General features: G+C 37.1%; 1 pseudogene; it reads left to right on the top strand.

The window, feature by feature from the left end:
- The first annotated feature begins 22,036 nt into the window (after window positions 1-22,036).
- On the top strand, window positions 22,037-22,123 carry LOC136404571 (small nucleolar RNA U3; annotated as a pseudogene).
- Window positions 22,124-22,659: the final 536 nt, after the last annotated feature.

Genomic DNA, 22,659 nt, shown 5'->3' with positions numbered 1-22,659 from the left:
AAAAAGTAAAGTGCACAGCCATAATAAATGATAAACAATGGCGAATAAACAGTGTCACAAAATTTCATCAAAACAAATCAAAGAGATTTCTTCTGGCTGAATTAAAGAAGAATTCCCAAAGGAGAAAGCACTTAAACACAGTCTTGAAAGATGCATTCAGTTAGAGGGACAGGAATGGCCTGAGAGGATTGATAAATTCCAGACAGAAAATGGCAAGAGAAAAAGTATCAGTGTGGGTAAATGCAGGATATTTTTTGTGTGACACAGAGTATTTGGAGTGGGTATAACATGAGCTGCTTGAGGAAGAATGATGGAATTCAAGAGTGAACAACTCTGTTGACACTTGACATCTTTGCTAAAGAGTTTGGAGTTTGGTTGTGATTCTATAGGCAAGAGAGAATTTTCGAGCAAGAGAACTGTGATTTGTATAGCTCATATAATATTGTTTCTTTTTTTCACAAATAATTTATCTGTTTTTTATCTCTACTTCTGAAGGTTTTTCTTGAATTTTACTTCTTTTTTCCCTCTCTTGTTAGAACTAAATCTAACAGGAGAAATATAGAAGTCACAGACAATCTATGTCACACACAAGATTTCATGTCCATTTGGGAACCAAACTAAATTGTTAAGAAACTCCATGACCACAATAATTATTTTGTGACTCTAACCCTAGGGGTAATTGCAAATTGTTATTTTATAAAAATACTCAAAATTATTTCTAAGTTATATGGAATCAGAAACAATTTTAAATTCCTTTGAAAGTAGAATAAGAAAATCTTATTCACACTCTATAACAAAACTGGATGAAAAAATATTTTCCAGGATTTTAGGAAATAAACGTGCAAGCCTGCCCTAAGTGTGGACTATTTTTTATCTCTAAATGTTGTCTTTTGGAAAAGCATTAAGAAGTAAAATACATTGATTTGTTCATATACAATGTCATCATATTATTCAAATGAAATGCTCAGTAAGCTCTACCCACTGTTATCCAATTCTCTCCCTAATACCTTTACAGCTGACTGAAAAGGTAGCTATATTTTACAAATTAAAGCTCTGATTACTAAAGAAAGTATAAATAATCCCTTTCTAAATTTTATATTGCTCTTAGCTATGGAAAATAAAACAAGTACTATTTTGAAATAAATGAGACTGTTGAAGTGAGAGAAAAAAAATAGCTGCAATGGAGAATTTCAGCTCAATATGGTTTTCAGGCAAAACAGGTATTGAACATGAGATTAATAGAATTAGATGGTGGGCTAGAGCTATTCTGATGGCCTAACAGATCAGTTATTTGTAGTGTACATGGGTGAATGATAGAGAAGATACTTTCTATTCATTTTGGTGTCATGTGATTTTTTATCAAGTCAATTGCTAACTATTTAGCCCTTGTGACAGCTGATACAAACAATTTGACACTAAAATAATTGAATTAGTGATTCCACATTCATACTCCCTACTTGGAATGAGCAGACACAACAATGGGAAATGTGTCTTTCATAAGATAATTAGATTAAAAAAATGTTCTTTCATATATATAAGAATAGAAAATTTTTATATAGAAGCTTGAAAATATTGCATTAGTGTTTTTGCAAGTCCAAAACTGAGGAACATTTTTATTAAAAAATCTGGGAATAATGGCAGTAACTTAGACTAGTATCATGGCTTGAAATATTGACATCAGTATATAAAATCACATTTCTCCTTATGTTACAAATTGCTATAACTAAAAATTATAATCTAGCAAGAGAAAACAATTGCAATCTTGTGATGGGAATATATTGATATATACTACAACCATCAAAAAGACTGGATGACTCATATTTTCCAGGTTCATAAAATGTATTATATTGGCCTCAATATAACATTCTTAAATTTGGACATCCATATGAATTTCTAAACTTATTTTGCCTTCAAAGAAATATAGTTCAACTAGAAATTTCTACCTTTACTTAGATCTCCAGATAAATATCTGATGAGGATGGCAGTACCTATTCCAGAGGCATTCTTCTTAAACATTTCAAGATTTTTCTTTTTCTTGGTACCTTGAAGCATCTGGAATCTCTCTCTTTTATCCCAGAAGAGCTATTTCATCTACATGATATTCTCTTTGTAGATGTATTATCAATTCATCTTATGCCTGCCATGAACAGTCTTATGAGGAGTGGTAGATGTCTTATTTCAGATTATTTTTATAAAATTCCAACTTTCCACCCTTCTTGGTTTATAGTATGTTACTCCTTTTGTCACTTAGAAAATTAGAGCTCACTGATAGTGAACTACTCACATGGAATAATTCAGAGATCTCCTGATCTCTGAAAACATTTGATTAGGTATAGGTTTCCCTGATGAGAGTTTATATGTCACCTCAAGTTCAAGAAAATGCTTCCTTGTCCCTCCAGAACATGTGGCCTGGCATATATAAATATTATAAAGCCAATAATAATTAGATAGCTATTATAAACAAGATATGGATGCTCCTCAGCTTATGATGGGGTAACATCTCAAAAACTTATCATTTAGTTGAAAATATCCTGTCAAAAAATGCATTTATCACACCTAACCTACCTAGCTTACCTTAAACATGCTCTAGACCAGTGGTTCTCAACCTTTCTAATGCCATGACCCCGCAATACAGTTTCTCATGTTCCGGTGACCCCAAACCAAAAAATAATTTTGGTGGCTACTTCATAACTGTAATTTTGCTACAGTTATGATTCGGAATGTAAATACCTGATATGCATTATGTATTTTCATTGCTACAAATCAAACATAATTTAAACATAGTGATTAATCACAAAAACAATATTTAATTATATATTGAGAAATATTTATTACTAATGGACCTCCTTACCTAGTGTATTGGGGCTATCATTCTGTAAATAGCTGCTTAACTAATGGATCTGTTTTTTCCAGATTAGTGGTAAATTTTCTATATAGAACAGTGTGAACTACGTCATAGGATACACTGCAGTTTCTGCACAGCAGATTCCTCAGTGTGAGGCCTCTTTCAGTCTATTGGGCAATAGACTTCTATAGGAGGCAGATCTTTCACACTGCAGAATCTGCACAGCAGATTCCTCAGTGTGAGGCCTCTTTCAGTCTACTGGGCAATAGATTTCTATAGGAGGCAGATCTTTTACACTGCAGAATCTGCACAGCAGATTCCTCAGTGTGAAGCCTCTTTCAGTCTATTGGGGGTGGCGGATTCCACCTTTGGAATTTTTCTGCTCTAGGAAAAATTCTAGCATGTAAAAAAATTAAGCAACGTGCTCTATATTTGAGCGGAATCTGCTGCGGCCTCCCATTGACTTGAATAGAAGAGGAAGAAATGTGTCGGAAACTGTCATTTCTCTGCCTCTTATTGAAATCAAAGGGAGGCTGCAGCGGATTGTGTGGTAACCCGAGATTCTTGGGAGCTCTCTTCCACAAAATCCGCAGCACTCCCAATGAAATCAATAGGAGGGGGATTCAATGCCGGAAACCACTGATTTCAGCAGTTTCCTCATTCAGAATATGGGAAAATAGTGGGAGATATGGGAGATAATTATACATTGGGGAACAGTGTGAACTACATCTTATAGGGGTCTCTTATAGTATAAGACCGATGTAGTTCACACTGTGTAAATGTATGGTGCTTTGTGTAAGTGTAAGCTGCTCTGTGTACTGTGTAATGATTACACACAAAGCACCTTACACTTACACAGTATTGTGTGTATGGTGTGTGTACTGTTTTTACATTATTAACCTTTTTTACACCAGCAGGCTGTCTCGCAGGCTCTCTTGGCTCTCTGCCTCTTGCCTCTCCGTGCCTCTTGCCTCGTCGCCTCCTAGGCTTCTGTCCTCCGGTGCCTGCACCCGCCCACTGATGACGTCAGCACGAGCAGCTGCGCTGCTATGTACTGTGGAGCGCCGCCCCCCCCTCCCCCCTCTCCCCCCCTCCCCCCCTCTCCCCCCCCCCCCCCCCCCCCCCCCCCCCCCGCTTCCCCACCCCTTAGGCCCCGGACGGTTGATGCAATCACATTTGCGCATGACCGCAGGCATTCAGTTTGGAATGCAGGTCCATAATGGCGTGCGTTCAAGCTGAATAGCGCTGCTGCAGATGGTAGCGTGGCTTCTTAGTGGCTAAAGCCATCGGGAAATATGTATTTTCCAATGGCTTTAGGCGACCCCTGTGTTTTGGTCATTCGATCCCCACCGGGGTCGCGACCCACAGGTTGAGAACCGCTGCTCTAGACACTTACATTGACCTATGGTTAGGCAAAATCATCTTGCTACTGCTGCCCAGCTTCATGAGAGAATATCCTACCACACATTACTAGCCCAAGAAAAGACCAAAATTTAAATGCAAAGTATGGTTTCCACTAAATACAAATTGCTTTCACACCATTGTAAAGTTGAAAATTCGTAACTTGAAAAAACATAAGTTGGGGACCATCTGCACAGTGTTTGACAAAGTGAGAAAAGCCAATCAGGATCTTACAGGTGCTGTATAAGGGCGAGAGTGGAAGGATTGGAAGTCAGATGACCTGAGCTTGATATTCCGTTAACATTTAGTAGCTTGAACATGGGGTAAAACATTTAATCTCCTTAAACCTCATTTCCCTCTTTTATAAAATAAAGACAAAGATACTTTCTGTAATGCATGAGTATTGAGAGAGTGAGTTAAAGGTGATAATGTATGCAAAAGTTCTTTATAAATAGTAAACTATTCAACAAACATGGTCCTCTGGGAGGGATGGCCTGAATTTAGGGCTGAGCTGGGTGAAGATAAGGATTTGCCTTAGGGAAGCCCCAGTCCCTAACTAATAAGGGAAACAAGAAAAATATCAGCTCCCTCTAGAGGTAGCAGAAAGTTCCCAAGGCTTCCTGGTTTAATTACAAGGAATAAGAAGTTTGAGAAAGATGAAAGCTCCTAGAAAAAAGATAATTATATGTCCCATGCTTGGGAACTAGCAAAGGCAGCTTCTCTCCACTCATGATCCTGGCATCAAAAATTAGGAGCAGCAACACCATTCCTCCCATTTCACTTCAGTAGCTTCACTCTGGGACCCCGCAGAAAGATGAGATGGGAGTGCATACCTCAGTGCCTGGAACATGAAAAACACAAGTGACCAAAGAAGCAAAAACAGCACTGAAAGTAAGAGAAGTGAAGTAGTAGATTCTGTAAGAGAGGAGCTTAGAGAAGAATTTCTGCAATTACTCCAGTGAGAACTCAGAATCATGCATCTGTTTTATTATTGGTGAACCTATTTCTTGACTGGGTGCTTTGGGTGGCAAAGCTTGGAAGGTACCTGATACTTAAATGTACAAGAAATCTAAGTTGAGCCTGACTGGGTGGTGGCGCAGTGGATGGAGCGTCGGACTGGGTCGCAGAGGACCCAGGTTTGGAACCTCAAGGTCGCCAGCTTGAGCGCAGGCTCATCTGGTTTGAGTGGGACTCACCCGCTTGAGCCCAAGGTCGCTGGCTTGAGCAGGGGGTCACTCGGTCTGCTGTGGCCCCCTCATTCAGGGCACATGTGAAAGAGCAATAGTTGAACAGCTGGGGTGTCGCAGGAAAGAATTGGTGCTTCTTGTCTCTCTCTCTTCCTGTTTGTCCCTCTTTCTGACTCTCTCTCTCTGTCTCTGTCAAAAATAAATTAAAAAAAGAAAAGAAATCTAAGTTGAGGTAGAACTTCCTTTATGGATGCTCAGCATGATCAAGATGAAAAAGCATACTAGTGTATTGTCTCCACTTTCCAGAACCCTGAGTGGACTCCGGTTTGGCGGGATAATGAATAAAATAATTTATGTTCTATACCTATCGATAGACTATTTTTCCTTTTACACACCTTTTCAAAAAATCATGAAGTGCTTATCTTTCTGTGACTCAGTAGTATTAAATTTCCAGGAATCCACAGATAATCCTTACCCAGTACTTTGGTTTGGAAAAGCCCAGCCTCTTACACATGATGGACTGTACTTGCCACTGGGGAGAAGACCTTCAAGGATCAGGAGAGTCCAAAGTGAAACAATTGGAAAGGTGAGAGAAGTTAGGGAAGTTGTTATGGGTTTTGTTGGTTCTGCAGGTGACAGGAACAAAATTTTTGTTCCATACAGCACCACAAACAAGTATTGAGATCTCAGGTGGAAGCAGTTATGGCAAAACTTGGAGAGGGTAACACTAGGTTCTAAGTCTCCAATTTGAAGTAATGAAGCTACCTGTCTTTAAGGGACGTTCCTGTCTCAATGAGCCTATCACGGGGCCAATATGGCCTGAAGACTAGAGGGTGCTTCATCAAAAATTCTACGGTGGCCTACAGATTAGGAGCTTCCCAAATTATCACTAATATTGACTTTCCCTTCATCCAATTAGGGAGTTTTATCAGTTTAAGGCAGTTTTATCAGCTTTAGAGAAAGTAAAATAAAAAAACTGAATTCTTAAACCTTATGAGTTATAGAAGAGAATTCATGCCTATGATGTCATGAAGGGTTTCAATATTTTTAAGTACCTACTTATTAATAGTGATTGTGTAGTAGACACTGATTTATGTTTTTAAATGTTTCAATAAGGTAGGTGTTACTATAGCAATGTTACAGATGAGGAGAATAAAACTCAGAGATATCATTTATCTTGCTCCAGGTTTCATAACTCATAAATCATAAAATCATGATTTAAGCTCAGGTATCAAGCTGCAAAGTCAAGTTCATGCCATCAACTCTGCTGCTTCCCTAAAGTATAGTTTTCAGAGAATGATATGGCTAGTGTTAGAAATAGGTCACAGGGGAAGCCATTCATCCATTCATTCATTCATCCATCCATTTAATACTTATTAAGGTCTCCTATGGGCCAGGCACTTTTCTGGGGGCTGAAGAAACAAAAGTAAACAAAAGTGGCCCTTGTAGATCTCACATTTCAGTGGTGAGGAGTTTGGGAGGAGAGATAAAAAAAGACGTATATAATGTGTCAGATATTAATACATGATAAGAAAAATAAAGCAGTGGAAAGGGCACAGAGAGTGATAGGCTGCTATTTTACAAATGATTATTGGGGAAGAAAACTTTGATGAAATAACATTTAAGCAAATTGTGAAGTCATTGATGGAGGGAACTGTGAAGATATAGGGAGAGAAGCTTCTTGAGCAGAGGAAAAAGCAAATAGTGAGGCCCTGATAACAAAGGTACTGGGACTGCTGAGGAAAAGGAAGGAGCCGTGGTGGCTGTAGAAGAGGCAGAGTCAACTAGAGGGGACATGATAGGTGAGTGAGGTTGGGGTGGCAGGCCAGGTAGGATAGGGCCTCCTTTCCCAAACTCTGCCTGGCCAGTGGCATTTCTTTAAAGATGACAGATAATGTGGCTGTGAAGGTGTGTTCTTGCTGTTTTAAAAAGAAATCTATGCAATGTGATCTCAGATAAACTCTAAAACCATCTTCATGACTTGTCTGCTATGCTTCAGATCTTGGCAAACGTAGTTTCTAATGCTCCCAACAAATTTTGGGTTCTGATGTAATACTTGGTGCAAAATTCTTGATATATTTTTATACTTACTTTGTAAGCATCATATGTTAAAGAGTTAAGTAAAATAACTTCGCATGATTATTGTGGTTGCCTTATGAGACCAAATTAATGATCCCTCCACTCTAGTGTTTGCTCTCTGAGGAGGCATATCATGCAAAAAGAACAAGTTTCATTCATGATAATGAAGTACAAATAATCAGAGATGAATACCAGACATGGTGAAACATGACTTTAAATTGAGAAAAGCCAGCTATACACCTTGGCTTTTGCATTTAGAATTTGGAAATCTTGTGATTCCCAAAAATAAATCTTATTTTGTTACCAACCAACTATACTTTATGAGGGCAGAGTAAATTTTCCAATGAGGTTAAAATATTTAAATAATATTAAATAATATTCTATTCTGGTAGTTTGGTCTCATAATGTTAATTAAGAAGGTGACAAATAATAAAGTTCATTTCAGTTTTATATGACCCGCTGTGTATGTCAGCTTCCAGTTCATTCAACTTGCATCATTCACTTCTCCCACAGACCAGGTACTCCATGTGGGGGTGCCATCTGAATGGAAATTAAATGATCTCTTCTCCCACCAGTGCCTAAGGAATTTCAGGGGTAACTTTCATTAACCTCGATGGGTCTTACACATACAAAGCCCTTGAATGTTATAGGAGACTAGACTTCAAAGAGTTTCTTTGACTTTCTTTAATAGTTTATTTAATCAAAGAAAAACAATAAAGCATTTATCATTAGAGAATTATACAGAAGTATTTTAAACTTTGAATGGGACCAACACATGACTTACTCAAAAGGATCAAAGATGATTACTACAAACACTTCCAAAAATATTTATTGGTAAGAAATGAAACCAAAACAAAACACAACATAGTAACTGCCTTCTCCCATTCCTTCTTCCAACTCACAGGTTAATGTTAAGTCCCTTTAGAGAAATAAGTCATCTGCGGCAACATGCCTTTGATCTGAGTGTAGCCTTAGAACTGAGTTTTCCAGCACATCATCTCTATGTGTCTAAAAGTTACTATGGTGTCATGCTTTGCATCATTATTGAGCTCCTCCTTCTGCAAGGGAAGTGCTGCAATGGGCCTCTTAGGCTCAAAACTATGCCCGTTTTAGTATCAATTTGGTAAATGTTAAATACAATGAGAGAAAGGACAGTGCCTCTTGCTCTTCCACTATATCACCCCTCACTCACTCGCTCATCAAGCACAAGAGCTCATTGACCCTATTGATAGGAAAGGCCACAGAGGATTGCAGAATTTTGCAAATTAGTTTGTGTCTCCTGTGAGCTCTATAGTAATTTATACTTAATGGGAATTATAAAGAGGTCTTCCACCAAAATGTGTCAGAGAGGCAATGGGTTAATAAGAAATGTGAACTTAAATTCCACAGAGAGGCAGCTGAAAGCCATACTCCTAAAGAAACGAATGCATGAGGGAATGCAGGAAATGTGATGAGGGTGTTCTGAAAGGGAGTGAGCAGAAAAGAGAGAAGAAAGCCTCTGAATTGGTCAGAGGAAGCATTAAGCCATTTCCAAAGCAGGTGACGTTAGCAGGGAGCAGACAATTTGATTTATATAAAAAAATCAGTCAATTCAATTGCTTATGGGTCTGGCCTCTCTGGTGGTGGGAAGAATAATGAGAGAAATTGTTAGATGTCAGAGTAGACAAAAATATTCAGTTAACTGACTCCAGTTCTTCATTTTCCGACAGATTGCTGTGGTTTATAAGCAGCATTCTTCGTGAGTGTGTTTAACTGTGTGTGTAGACTTGTGTGCATGAGGTGGGAGAGGAGGAAGGCAGGCAAAAAGAGTTTCTTATCATGAGGCAAGCCTGTGATAATGACACATGGGACTGCAATTTTCCTGAGGTTCATCATCTTCATCTGACATTAATGACCTTTGCTTGGGAAACAAAAGTAGATATCTAAAAATGTAAAGTTGTTTTAGATCTCTCTGTTTTAGTCTTGGATGTGGCATTCCTGTTTGTGTTATGTTATTGGTAGTTGACAGGATTTTGTTTTGCATGCACACCAACCTACACTAGGAGCTACAATGCATGGGCCATTATTTGGCTTATGTCCTCATTGTACATGAGCAATGAAAAATACTTCCAGGACAAAAATTCTCAAAAAACATAGGGAAAATACTCTAAAGTTTTCCTCTCTTTTTCATAAATTTATCATTCTTAAAACTGACTGGTTAATCAATCCAGTCAGAAGCAAAGATTGTAGCTCAAAGACTTGGCTACTTAATCATTTGTTCTTCAAAGAACTTTAAAAAGAAATGGGAGGTCTTGGAAATGGCTTCAAATTTAGTCATTTAAAAATAAACTGATATCAATAATAACATTTTATACCAACAAAGATATAGCAACTACATGAATTCATTCAAAACAATATATAATTCAGTCACTGGTAGTCCTTAACTGATTAAATGTTATGCATTCTTTACAAAATACTAAATATTCTAGAAGAATATAACCTCAACTCAAGTAACGAATGTTGTTGAATTCTGGTTTGGTACTTGTTGAGTTAATAATTAATTAGTTCTAGCCTCACCTTTGGATGGCGTTGAATGGGTGAGAGTCTACTATAGATGCTTTGTCTGCCACCCTCTCTCTCCCACTATTCAATTCCATTTGTCACTGAGAAGAAAGACTAGCACAACTTGCTAGAGAAACTGCAAAGCATGGTGGTGAAAAGGATGGACATTGGAGCCAAATTGTCTGAGATTGCAATCACAGCCCAACCACCTTCTAGTTGGGAAAAGTTAAGCAAGTACGTAATGGTTCGAGGCCCCAGTTCATTCACCTGTAAACTGATAATGAAGATACATGACTGATAGGGTTGTTATGAAGATTAAATGAGTTACTGTTTATAAGGTGAACAGAGGGGTGCCTACCACAGTTAGTATTTATAATAAATAAATGTTCTCAGTAAATATGATGTGACCAAGAAATTGTGATTACTATAAATGACCATTTTTTAGAAAAAGCGGCAGTCAGAGAGGAAAAAGTTAAAATTCTGCTATTTGGCATTTTCCCACTGCATTCCATTCTCACGATAGCCTTGAGACTCATCTATGCACTGGATGGGTGCTTTCCTTAGCCCCTCCCCAGCCCGAAAGAGAAGACAGCTTCTCTTGTTTTTCTTACAAATATCTCCTCAATTAACACTAAAATTGCAATCTCAGAAGATCTGTGTAGACAGATCTTTTATATGGACTCAATTATTTTAAAAAAATATCCAGCCCTGGCCAGATAGTTCAGTTAACTAGAGTATTGTCCTGAAGCACAGAAGTTGCTGGTTTGATCCCTGGTCATGGCACATACATCAATAAATATATGTTCCTGTCTCTCTCTCACTCTCTCCCTTCCTCTTTCTAAAATCAATAAAATAAACATAAATAAAAATTGCTCAAATTTACATATCTTTTAATATTAAATATATCTCATGTATGTTTGCCCTATCTCCACAAAGAATAGAGCAGTTATCTATTTCTTTAAAATGAAGCCACAAATGTTAAGCACAACATATATATTCTGGATTTTCATCAAGGAATAACTGTCTCCCTCTGCAAATTTTTCCCATGGGATTAACTGTACTTTCTATACTCCAGATGGTAGCCAAGGATAGGGAGGATTGATACAATGATGACCTCTTTTCCACATGAAATCCAATTCTACTGTATTTTTTAGTCTGTTTAAATTCAACATAGTAAAATTAGCTTGTAATTTCTTGTTATGAATAAGAATGAAACTAAGATCTAAATTATTTAATATCCCACAAGTCAAATATGATATAAATAAGGCTGTAGGGAAAAATAGATCTATGGAAATATCAACAGATTTGCACTAACTGCCAAAATATATTCTCAATAAAAACAACATATAATATATTATAGCTATTTTTTTCATACTTCAAGGAACTATTATATGAATATTGTCCCAAATATTTGATCATTTTAAAGAGAAAATTTTTTTTGTAATTTATGCTTGAATCCTTGATAGAATGAAAGCTCATAAAACAGAAGTATTTTCCTTGAGAAAAAAATGTGTATTTATAAAGATAGTTTTTACTTAAGTTTTAAATTTTAATATTTCAGAACTTCCTATTTATTAAAAGTAACTATTTTCATTATTTTTTAGATAAAAGCAGATTTAATTACCTGACTTTTATTGACTACTGATGACATAGTGTAAAATCTTCAGGAAAGATCAAGAAGAAGCAGCAAAAACATAGAATACTTACCATCTTGCTGGCTTCTTCAGCTTACCTGAGCATCAGTGGTCAGGTGCCTGGTCTCTGCTGAATGGAAGAGGCAATCTTACCCCTGAACAGAAACATAGAATGCTGCCTTGTGTCTTTCAGCCTGAAAAACAGAGGTTTTGGAATATTAGGAGTGTGTCTCTACCATTAATTGAGTCATTTTTGTGTGCCAAGATGCTGCCAAATGTTTGATACACATTGTTTCATTGAATCGTTACAATCACTCTTCCCATTTTACAAAAGAATAAACTGAACTTCTGTGCAGTTAAATAATTTGCTCAAGGTCACACAGTGTTAGAACTGGCATAGAAACCAGGTCTGCATAACTCCAAGGGATCTGAATCACTATACTACTTCTCTTCAACACAGGTCATGTAAAGGGCACACATTTATAAAAAAGTGAGTGGAGCAAATGGAAGCTTTAAATTCCACATCTCTCTTACATGCCAAAACTAAATATTTTATTGATATATATTGAAAATGATTAAATCATGAAAATTGCATTGTGCTTTTTATAACACTAGTGATTTCTAGGCTATAAAAAACAATAAATGATAATAATAACACCTTTACCACCACCTCCAAGAATAATTTCTACTACCATTTACTAGGCATTTACTTGAAGTACTTTGCTAAGCACTTTATATATATTATTTCATTAAAAAATGAATTAGTCTCAAATTTCACAATCTAAATCTGAAACTAAACTGAGACATGTATATGTACTTTTTAAGAAGTGGAAAATATGGACACAGTTTTCTATTTCCCTGAATCTACTCTTACTTCAAAGGAAAGATTCTCTATTGTCCAAAGACTGGTTCATAAAAGTCTGAATCATTAAATCCATACCTTGATCCCGAAGAACATGCAAAAGGTACTTAAATCAGTTAGCAAGTGCTTTGCAAAGCAAGATTTAGCCCAAGACCCAACTTAGAACTAATTACAGTAAGTGTACAGTGTTACTTTGAGATACGAGCAGACCAACATACTTTTTTAAGATACGAACTGTGACTCAATCCATATTTTTGTTCGAGATCCGAGTGAAATTCCGAGATATGAGTCGTGATTTGGAAAGCTGCCTCTAGTTGGCACGTTGGCGCATGGGTCCAGTATTTGCACAACACCAGCATCTTGTTCTTTCTCACATGTTACCCGCAGAATCAAGTCGAATCTCTTGCGCTATACTTATTCTTGCATCACTTTTGCATTTTTTACTAACTTTTTTTGTGTGCTATCATGGGGCTGAAAAAAGTGAGTGTAAAGGACAGTGGAGAAAAGAAGAAGAGAATAATGTTGATAGAAGTAAAGCAAGAAATAGTAGAAAAACATGAGCATGGTGTACGAGTGATTGAACTGACAAGGCTGTATGACCTCAATACATCTACAATTTGTACCATCCTTAAACAAAAGGATGCCATCAAAAGCACAAATCCAGTGAAAGGAACTACAATTCTATACCAATTAAGGACAAATATCCATGAAGAAATGCAGAAGCTTCTGCTGGTGTGGGTAAAAGAGAAAGAGCTGGCAGGAGATACAGTGACGGAGACTGTATGCGAAAAGGCACATATTATTTACTGCGACTTGAAGAAGAGAGAACCATCAACCTCAAAAGAGGCAGCAGATGATATGTTTAAGGCAAGTCACGGCTGGTTTGAAAATTTCAAATAGAGATCTGGCATCCACTCGGTGGTGAGTCATGGTGAAGCTGTGAGTGCTGACGTTAAGGCAGCTGAGGAGTACATCACATGTTTTGCTGTGCTTATCGCAAAGGAAGGCTACATCTCCCAACAAGTGTTCAACTTTGATGAAACAGGATTGTTTTGGAAAAAAAAATGCCCTGGAGGACTTTCATCACTGCAGAGGAGAAGAAGCTGCCAGGCCATAAACCCATGAAAGACTGTCTGACCCTTGCATTGTGTGCAAATGCTAGTGGTGACTGTAAAGTAAAACCACTGCTAGTGTATCATTCTGAAAATCCTCAAACCTTTAAGACTCACAAGATTCCTAAAGAAAAACTGCAGGTTATGTGGTGTGCCAATGCTAGGGTATGGGTTATGCAGCAGTTTTTTGTTGAATGGGTAAATCTCATCTTGGTCCTGCAGTGAAGAAATATCTTCAAGAAAATAAACTCCTGATGAATCATTGCTAATCCTTGAAAATGCTCCAGCACACCCACCTGGTCTTGAAGAACACATTCTCAATGAGTTCAAATTAGTGAAAGTCCTCTACCTCCCACCCAACATGACTTCAATCTGGCAACCTATGGCTCAGCAGGTTATTTCCAACTTTAAAAAGCTTTACACAAAGCACTTGTTCTGTCGCTGCTTTGAGGTGACTGAGAATACAATTCTAAGCCTACAAGAGTTTTGGAAAGATCACTACAACATCATGATATGTTTACACATTATTGACTTGGCATGGCAAGAGGTTACAAGAAGAACCTTGAATTTGGCATGGAAAAAGTCATGGCCTGATGTTGTTGCAGACAGGGACTTCGAAGGATTCGAACCAGAGACCGAGACCGAGGTAGAAGCACTGGAGGAGATTGTGTCCCTCGGAAAGTCAGTGGGTTTGGAGGTAGATGAGGGTGACGTAAACGAGCTCCTTGAGGAACATGAGGAGGAACTCTCAACTGAGGAGTTGAAGGAGCTACAGATGATGCAACATACAGAGCTTCTGCAAGAGATTAGTAGTGAGGAGGAGGTAGAGTTGGAGGAAGTGATTTCTACAAGTGAAATTAAAGACATGCTGGCAATGTGGGAGAAGCTTTCAAGTTTCATTGAAAAGAAACACCCAGAAAAAGTTACAACTGGTCATGCTTCAGCACTTTTTAATAACACTTGTTTGTCACATTTCTATAACATTTTAAAAGGCAGGCAAAAGCAAACGTCTTTGGATAGATTTTTATTCAAAAGTCCTGCAAGTGAAAGTGCCGAAAGTGCAGCCAAAAAGGCAAAAACAGGTGATGATTAAATGAAAAATACATAATGTTAAGCTTAGGTTAAGTTTAAAGTTAAGAAAGTGCATTTTTTTACAGTTAAGTTTTTGTGGTTTCATTTTAAGTAAAGAAAGTGCAGTTTTAGATTTGTTTAAAGTAAAGAAAATGTAGTTTTAGTTTACATTTAGTATTCAGAAAGTGCAGTTTTAGTTTATGTGTCTATAGTGCTTGCATCCCTTCCTCCCTCCCTCTTCCTCCTCTGCCATTCACCTCCGTTAGCCACACTCATCTGTCTCCCAGGTAAGAATACAGTACTAAATAACACATTTTTCTTTTATTTCATATATTTTGTTGTTTGCATTGGTAAAGTATACATGTGTGCTTCTTAATTAAAAACATGTATTTTTTCATAATTGAGGATGGTTTGGGGATGTTTCACAGGGCTGGAATAAATTAAATCTATTTCAGTTATTTTAAATGGGAGAAATTTGTTTGATGTACGAGTTGACTGACTGACTTACAAACTTGGTTACAGAATGAATTAAATTTGTATCTCAAGGAACCACTGTATTCTTCTTATTTTTTCACCTGCTCATGCCGGGTGGCAGAAGCTAGATACAGTACGACATGTTTCTCTCAAAATTTACCCAAGTTAGCAGGTTAGCACACTGTCACCCTGCACTAACTGGGAGAGAAATTCTGCCATCTCCACTGGTACTGATTATGGGAAATGAAACTCATTCTGTTTTTTTGGGGGGGGAGTAATTTATCAAATGATTTATTTACACTGCAGTGAGCATGACAAGTAAGCAAATATGTTATTTTTGCCCACTGTAGTTGGATTTTAAACACAAGAAAGAGACAGAGTAAGTGTCTTTCTTGGATATGTGAGTAGCTCTGACAACAGCTTTGGAAAATAAAGGAACTCCATTATGAGGCGTTTAGCAAGAACTGATTTACATACTAGAGTAGACCTTTCATGAATTCTGCCAACGTGGAGAGGAAAGGGGAGGGAAAAAGGTTCCAATTGCACGCTGCCACTGTGCATGTTGATGAATCCCCAGCACATGTTAATTAATGCCCTATTGTGTTTGGCAGCCTACCAGGGACTGTGATTGTACACGAGCTGATCCTTTAAATGGAGAGTGGCTTCCTCTATATTGAAAAGAAAAAAGATTTGTATTTGTATAAGCCACAACTATTCCTTAGGAATAAGTGTTTTGCTTTTAGTGCAATTAAGAGTGAAGAACTGCCATCTATCACAATATTTTATTATTACATGTAAAATAAAATCCTCAACCCCAATAAAGTAAGTAAAAAAAAAATCACAGAAATGTCATTGTTTTTAAGAAAAAATAACATTGCTCCTGCTGCCCTATCCAAATCAGTGTCCAAATTTCACTCACAAATGATGATAATAAATACTGTTATCTACTATCTTGTTCTCTGAATAAAGCAGAGGCTTGTATTCAAGCAATTAAAAGAAAATCCTCATAATAAACACATGGTGATCTTGAAAAAATTAAATAAATAATGCCATCCTGGCAACAAAGATGCATTAAACAGAAAAAAAAAACAAACCAGGAGCTGCTAATTCTTTAGGCTTAAAGCTTACAGAAATCTTATATACTGCTAGAATTTTATTTTTAACCATGGAAAAAATAAAGATTGACTAATCACTCAGCTCTTATTTCTTATTTGTTTTAATTTGCTTTTTACTAGTTGCACTGTAAAGAGCTGATAAATATTGGATGTTTTAAAGCATGTGGCCTAAAACAATAAATTGCCTCATATTATTGCTTCTTATGAATAAAATTGACATAGCTGAGAAGCTGCTGCCATACAGTCCAAAAAAATATTGCAGCCAAATTGATTAATAGTCTCTCATCATTCTAAATAATAAAATTCAGCTGTGGCCTACTAAACAACCCACCTTTTTCCTAATCTACATTGCCTTAGCTGAAATAGGCTGGTCTTTTTTATTTGTATTTTTCTCTTAATTACTTCAGTCATTTGGGCTTTTTTGTATGTCAAACTCCCCCCAGATTTCCCCTAGTATATTATAGCTTTATTTAAACCAATGATCCTCAAAGTGGGGTACAAGAGCCACCGAAACCACAATCACATGGGGATACTTGTTTAAAATATATGTTCTGTGAACCCATACCTCCAGATGCTCTGATTCAGTAACCTAGGAGAGAAGTTAGAAACCTGCATTTTTAATAAGTACCCAAGCAATTCTGATCATTTAAAATATTCTATATGCTCTTCTTTTTGAGTTCAGGGCCTTTTTTAAAAAAAATTTACTAGCTCTTCTTTTTGCTGCAATGATTGATTTCATGAGACAATGGGTGTTCCTTAGAGAGTATGGTGTCATAAACTTGGTTTTAGATAACCAGGTCTATTCTCCTCTGGTCTGAGGAGGTTGGACCCAATGCCACTATGACTTTTCATTCAAAGTGCCAGGGTCTTTGCCAGTAGAAAAAGACCACTGGGGTGTGGGGTCATGAATGCTCAAGAATAGAACAGAGATCATCACAGAGTGAACACAGAGAGGTTTGATGAGCCCTCCAAACTTTTGGAAACCTCTTTCTAGGACACAATTAACCTTACTAATGCTTAACTCATATTTTTAATCAAGCTAGGTATGCAATAAATTAAAGGTACAAAACAGAAGCATTATATAACAGATTGATCATTGATTATTTTTACAATGTAGGATTCTTGGGTCTATGAATGAATAACAGCAACAGTCTGTTGTGTATTCTCTATGTGCCAAGCAAACAAGGACTAGGTGTTTTGTCTATATTATATCACATGTTTATTCAGCAATAATATTTTGAAGCATTACAATCTCCTATTTTGTAGACGAGAAACGAAGGATATGAGAGGATAGCTGGGTTACCTGAAGTCCCTGGTGGAAGACTTAGAATTCTAGCCCACATTGGTCTGACTCCAGGGCCTGTGCTCTTAACCAGGAGGCAATCCAGCCTATAATCTTAAGTAGGTTTTCTCTTTTCTTTATAATCAGCTTGTCTTTTTGCTTCATGTCTTTGATATCAAGTCTAGGTTATATATGAGCATCTGCTTCCTTTGGGAGTGCTTCTAGCTACTATTACTATATGTATTATAAGTTCTTTGAGATGAGAACAAATGATTGAGCCCCACCTCTGGGTTTCCTTGCCAGTGCTGTCAGAACCACAGTACAATAGTGACGTGCTCAGGCTAAGTAAGTAACATCCTGCTGCTCTACTTCAGGACTCAGAGCTCTGACAGAGAGCTTACTGTTACATTATCGCACAACATGATTACAATAGATGAAGTCACTTTCAAGGGAAGTAGCCTATACCCTGCCAGTATTTTGTTTAATGATCACAAGACAAAAATAACAGCATCTAATGGACAGGGTCACTGAGAGAATGGCACAAAATAGTCTTTACATAGTGCAACTCTGAAATACAAAGTAAGGCAAAGGCAAATTGCAAATTGATTTTTAAAATCTCGCTTTAACTCAAATAATCATTGCTCTACATAGAGGATTTTCTTTCTCCTGTGTATCCCATAGTTCTACAACATAGAATGGCCAGACTCCCATCAGGCTTCCCCACCCCTGCACCCTCACACCACTGCTCTCATTTGGATGCCTTCCTTATACAGACTTCTTCTTTCCCAAACTCTGCCTGGCCAGTGGCATTTCTTTAAAGATGAGGGGCAATATGGCTGTGAAGGTGTGTTCTCACTATTTTAAAAAAAAGAAAAGTCTATATAATGAAATAGGTTCTGGCACCTGAGTCTTCTCTTTAAGTCCACAACAAATCTTGATGCTTTATTTGATTCTACATGCTCTTGACCTGGCTTTGGTTATAATTCTGATTCCAAAATTCATTTCATTCAGTTCTTACAACTGCTTCTCCTTTTGAGTACTAGATTCTGCTTCTGCCATAATTCTTCCCTGTACTGGCTTTGATGTCTGGCTGATATTAGTTTAGTGTCATCCTTCAAATCTCTAGATTTTCCCTCAACCTATGGCTAATGCTTGATTCAAGAACTGTGAACTATCAGTCAACTTTAAACAAAGTCTTACCTGATTATTCAAGCAAGAAGTTATTTTTTCATCCTCTATACTTGATTTAGAGCTTTTCTATGGTACTTGTATTACCTGCTATAGAATGACCCATGTTTACACAAATACATCTAGTTTCCTCTGCTGAATTATAAGCTCTTTAGTATTAGGGACCAGGTCTTATTCACTTTTATATTGCCCACAGTGTTTTGATTAATAATAATAGTAAATAATAATAGTAATGACATTAGATAGCATTTGGTGAATCTCTAATAGGTTCCAATATTTCTTTTGATTCTTTCAGAATACTGTGAAGTAGGCATTATTGTTATTAATATTTAATAAATGAAGATACCAAAACTTACAGAGTTTCAGAAATTTGCCCAAATTTACACAGCTAGGCTGTGTAAAACCAGGATTTTAAATCAGTTCTGCCTAAATTTAGAATAAGGACTCTTAATTATTATACTGGAGTCTTTAGTGAATTGGTTGAATAAATAGACCCATTTACAAAATTAAATAAACTGTTAAAATATAAAACTGTACTTAATGTTTCAAACAAATACATTACAGGCCCGATATTTTAAATATCAAAAGAGTATTTGTTTTCTCTGACTCTACAGTATTTAAGCAATTTATACCATTTAGAATTGACATATAAAAAAAGTTTACATTAAAGATGTAAATAAAATGAGATTCAGTGAACCAAGTTGGACAGCTAATGGAAAGCATGATGGAAAGAATTTATGCTGCTTTATACATAGTAAACAGTCATATTTGTTGAATGAAAAAAAGATTGAATTAATGAACCATTCAATCAATGAGCAAACATTGTAAATCAACCTGTATCCAAGCTACTTTAGAATAATTAATGAAAATGTATAGCAGCTTCTATAAATATTTGGAATTAGATATACTATCAATAGTATATACCACTGCTAGAATGAAAAAATATATAATAATAATGATAATGATTCCAACAAAATCTCCATAGTGGAATCACACCTGATATAAAATCCTAGAATTAGCAGCTCTAGCATGTCCTTGGTGTAAAACAGAGATGGCTAATTCTAATTAACTATAACATTGCAGATTAAGTGATATATAATACTTAATACTTATGTAGAGTAACTTGGTATGCAATACACACTTAATAAAAGTCAATTCTCTTCTCCTATCCAAGAACTTCCTATCCTGTTCTTCTAATGGGATGGCTTCAACTAATTATACCTTTCTGAGATCATATTTCCACTAGGCCTTAGATAAACATCCTAATTGTGGGAATCATACATGCCTTTCCCAGAAGTCTTCAGTTACATCAACAAAAACAAAGGAGAGTCAGAATATTTGAAGTAATATCTCTTCTTTCTCAAGAGAGGTCTAAAGAGAAACTTCAAATGAAGGCAGTGTCTGGACTTCTTGAAGATTTCTACTTCTAACTCCCCTTTGGGGTTAAAAAGGGGATTGTGAGTTACAACAAAGCCCAGCTTCCTCAGAAGTCTAAACTCTACCCACAAGTGTCAAGCTTTGGACCTCGACTATCCAGTTTTCCCAGACATCATGACTTCTGCCAATAGGAGTTTAGAGGGAGGCCTGGCTACCCAAACCTCCTAATTAACCATGACAGTACTCTTAACATCTTTGCTACCATGCTCTGCTTGACTCTACCAAGACTAATCACATTATTCCCATTATCCCTATCAGCGTCAGTCATCAAGAGAAGCCCGGAATCTCAGTTACCCCTCATATCTGTTACTTTAATTTTTGTAGGGCTTTGCACAGCCTCTGACCTATTTCTCCTCCCACCACTCCCTAATTTATGAAATCCTTCTACTGCACCCTCTGGAATTCATGGTCTGGAAAAGAAAAGAAAAGAAAAGAAAAGAAAAGAAAAGAAAAGAAAAGAAAAGAAAAGAAAAGAAAAGAAGTCCCCTAAATCTTTGACTTCTCTGGACACCCCTTCACATTGTCTACTCTAGCGGAACCTGGCTTTTCGCCGAGAAGGCCGCTTTCCTCGCAACGCCTCTCAGCTGGGCGTTGTTGTTTGTTTTCCTCCTCAACCCTCATCCATCTGTAACTGGAGGTTATGGATGTGTTCTCTACCCTTCCTCTTACTTATCAGTGACCACCATATTATATTGCTAAGTCAAATGGTCAATTTTGGTTCTCATTTTACTTGACAGAGTCGGTTCCTCCTCGAAACTTTTGTTCCTTTGGTTTCAGTGCACCATATTCTCCTGGTTTCCCCGTCAGTAGCTTAGTCTCCTCTGCTGACTCCTCCTTAAATCTCCAAAAGAGTAAATATTGGATATTCCCATGGTTCAGTCCTTAGATCTCTTCATTTTTCTATTTTATTTTCTCATTAACTTTGTCCAGTCTCATGGACTTAATTACCACCTATATGTTGATAGCTTCCAAATGTATCTCTGGCTTCTCATCTGTTTTCTAGTTTCACAGAGTTTAGTGTCTATTCACATCTCCAATGGAAGGTGTAGCACAGATCTTGTACCCTGGGCTTCCCACAATACATTTTTAATATGGCAGGAAAAAACAAGCAAACAAACAAACAAAAAAGATTCTCTGAAATAACTGACCATGTCACTTTTGTGGCCAAACTCTACAGTGATTTCCTTTTCCACTCAGAGTAAAAGCCAAACCCTTACAAAGGCCTCCAGCGCCCTCTAGAATCTGGACCAGGTAACCTCTCTGACTCCACTACAGCCACGCTTCCTCTCTGCTCTGATCCACAGGCACAGTTTATGTGGTCCTGCCGTTAGGGTGTTTGACCTGCCGAGCTCGCCCACAGACAATCTGAGAGCCTAATTCCCTCTCCACCTCCAGTTTTTGCTCAAGTGTCCCCTTCACAAAAAGACTAACCCTAACCTAGCACATTTTGTAAACCCCTTCCCAGCTCCACACTCCAAAGCCCTTTTATCTGGCTCCATTTTCATTTATCCCTTTTACTATATGGTGGCATTTACTTTTAATTTTTTTAACATCTATTTCTTGTTTTCTGTCTCCCCTGCTAGAATATGAGTTTCATAGATTTAATTCTCTTTTGTACTCTGATTTGTCCCAGAGACATGGAAATGTGCCTGACATATAGTATGTGCATAATACATGTTTGTTAAGTAAATACTAGATTTGTATAATGTTTTACAGAGTATTGCTTGCTGTCATATGTTATAAAACTGTGTCCTTAAAATTACCCTTTACTATCAGTTGAGCATTTTTCATTATTTGGTTTTTTTTTTAAGACTATACTTTCAGGGATCATTTCTATAGTTTGTTATTTCTGTTTTTCAGATTAGGATGCTGAGTCCAGAGACAATTTTTTCTGATTCTTAAATACATTGTCTTTAATACTTCATCCTGGTGATCAGGACATTGCTTTTTAAGACTTTGCTTAAATCACAGCATAAAACAATGGCTTAAACTTTATTAGGCACTGAATTCTGTGTGCTGGCAACCATGCACAAACACAAAGTACAGCTCAGGGTCTGGCAGAGTGTTTTTGAACCAGAGGCTGTGCTTGGGCCCTGACTCCTGAAAGGCAAAGTGCTGTTCCCTCACCAGGAAAGCTACACAGACCCTCATGTCAGCAGTTTCTTCTAAACTTGCAAGCCACCTGGCATCATGCAGTTGGCTTGACATGTTCAAATCAAGGTTTTGATCTCAGTATTACTCTGATATGACACCTTGGAAGATGACTGAATAACAATTTTATTAAATTTAGACTTTGATAACTTGCCAGCACTTACTCAGTTGACTGGGGGAGCAAGGGTCCTTTGCTACTTTTAATCATGAAATGGAAATAATAATGCTCTTGCTGATTGCTCTTGAACGTATTAGCATATTTAAGCACAGCTTTATGGGT

The sequence above is a fragment of the Saccopteryx leptura genome, chromosome 4 (genome assembly GCF_036850995.1).
Source record: "Saccopteryx leptura isolate mSacLep1 chromosome 4, mSacLep1_pri_phased_curated, whole genome shotgun sequence".
NCBI classification, from domain to species: domain Eukaryota; kingdom Metazoa; phylum Chordata; class Mammalia; order Chiroptera; family Emballonuridae; genus Saccopteryx; species Saccopteryx leptura.
The sequence above is the reverse complement of the archived record's forward strand: the minus strand, read 5'-3'. Positions and strand labels throughout refer to the sequence as shown.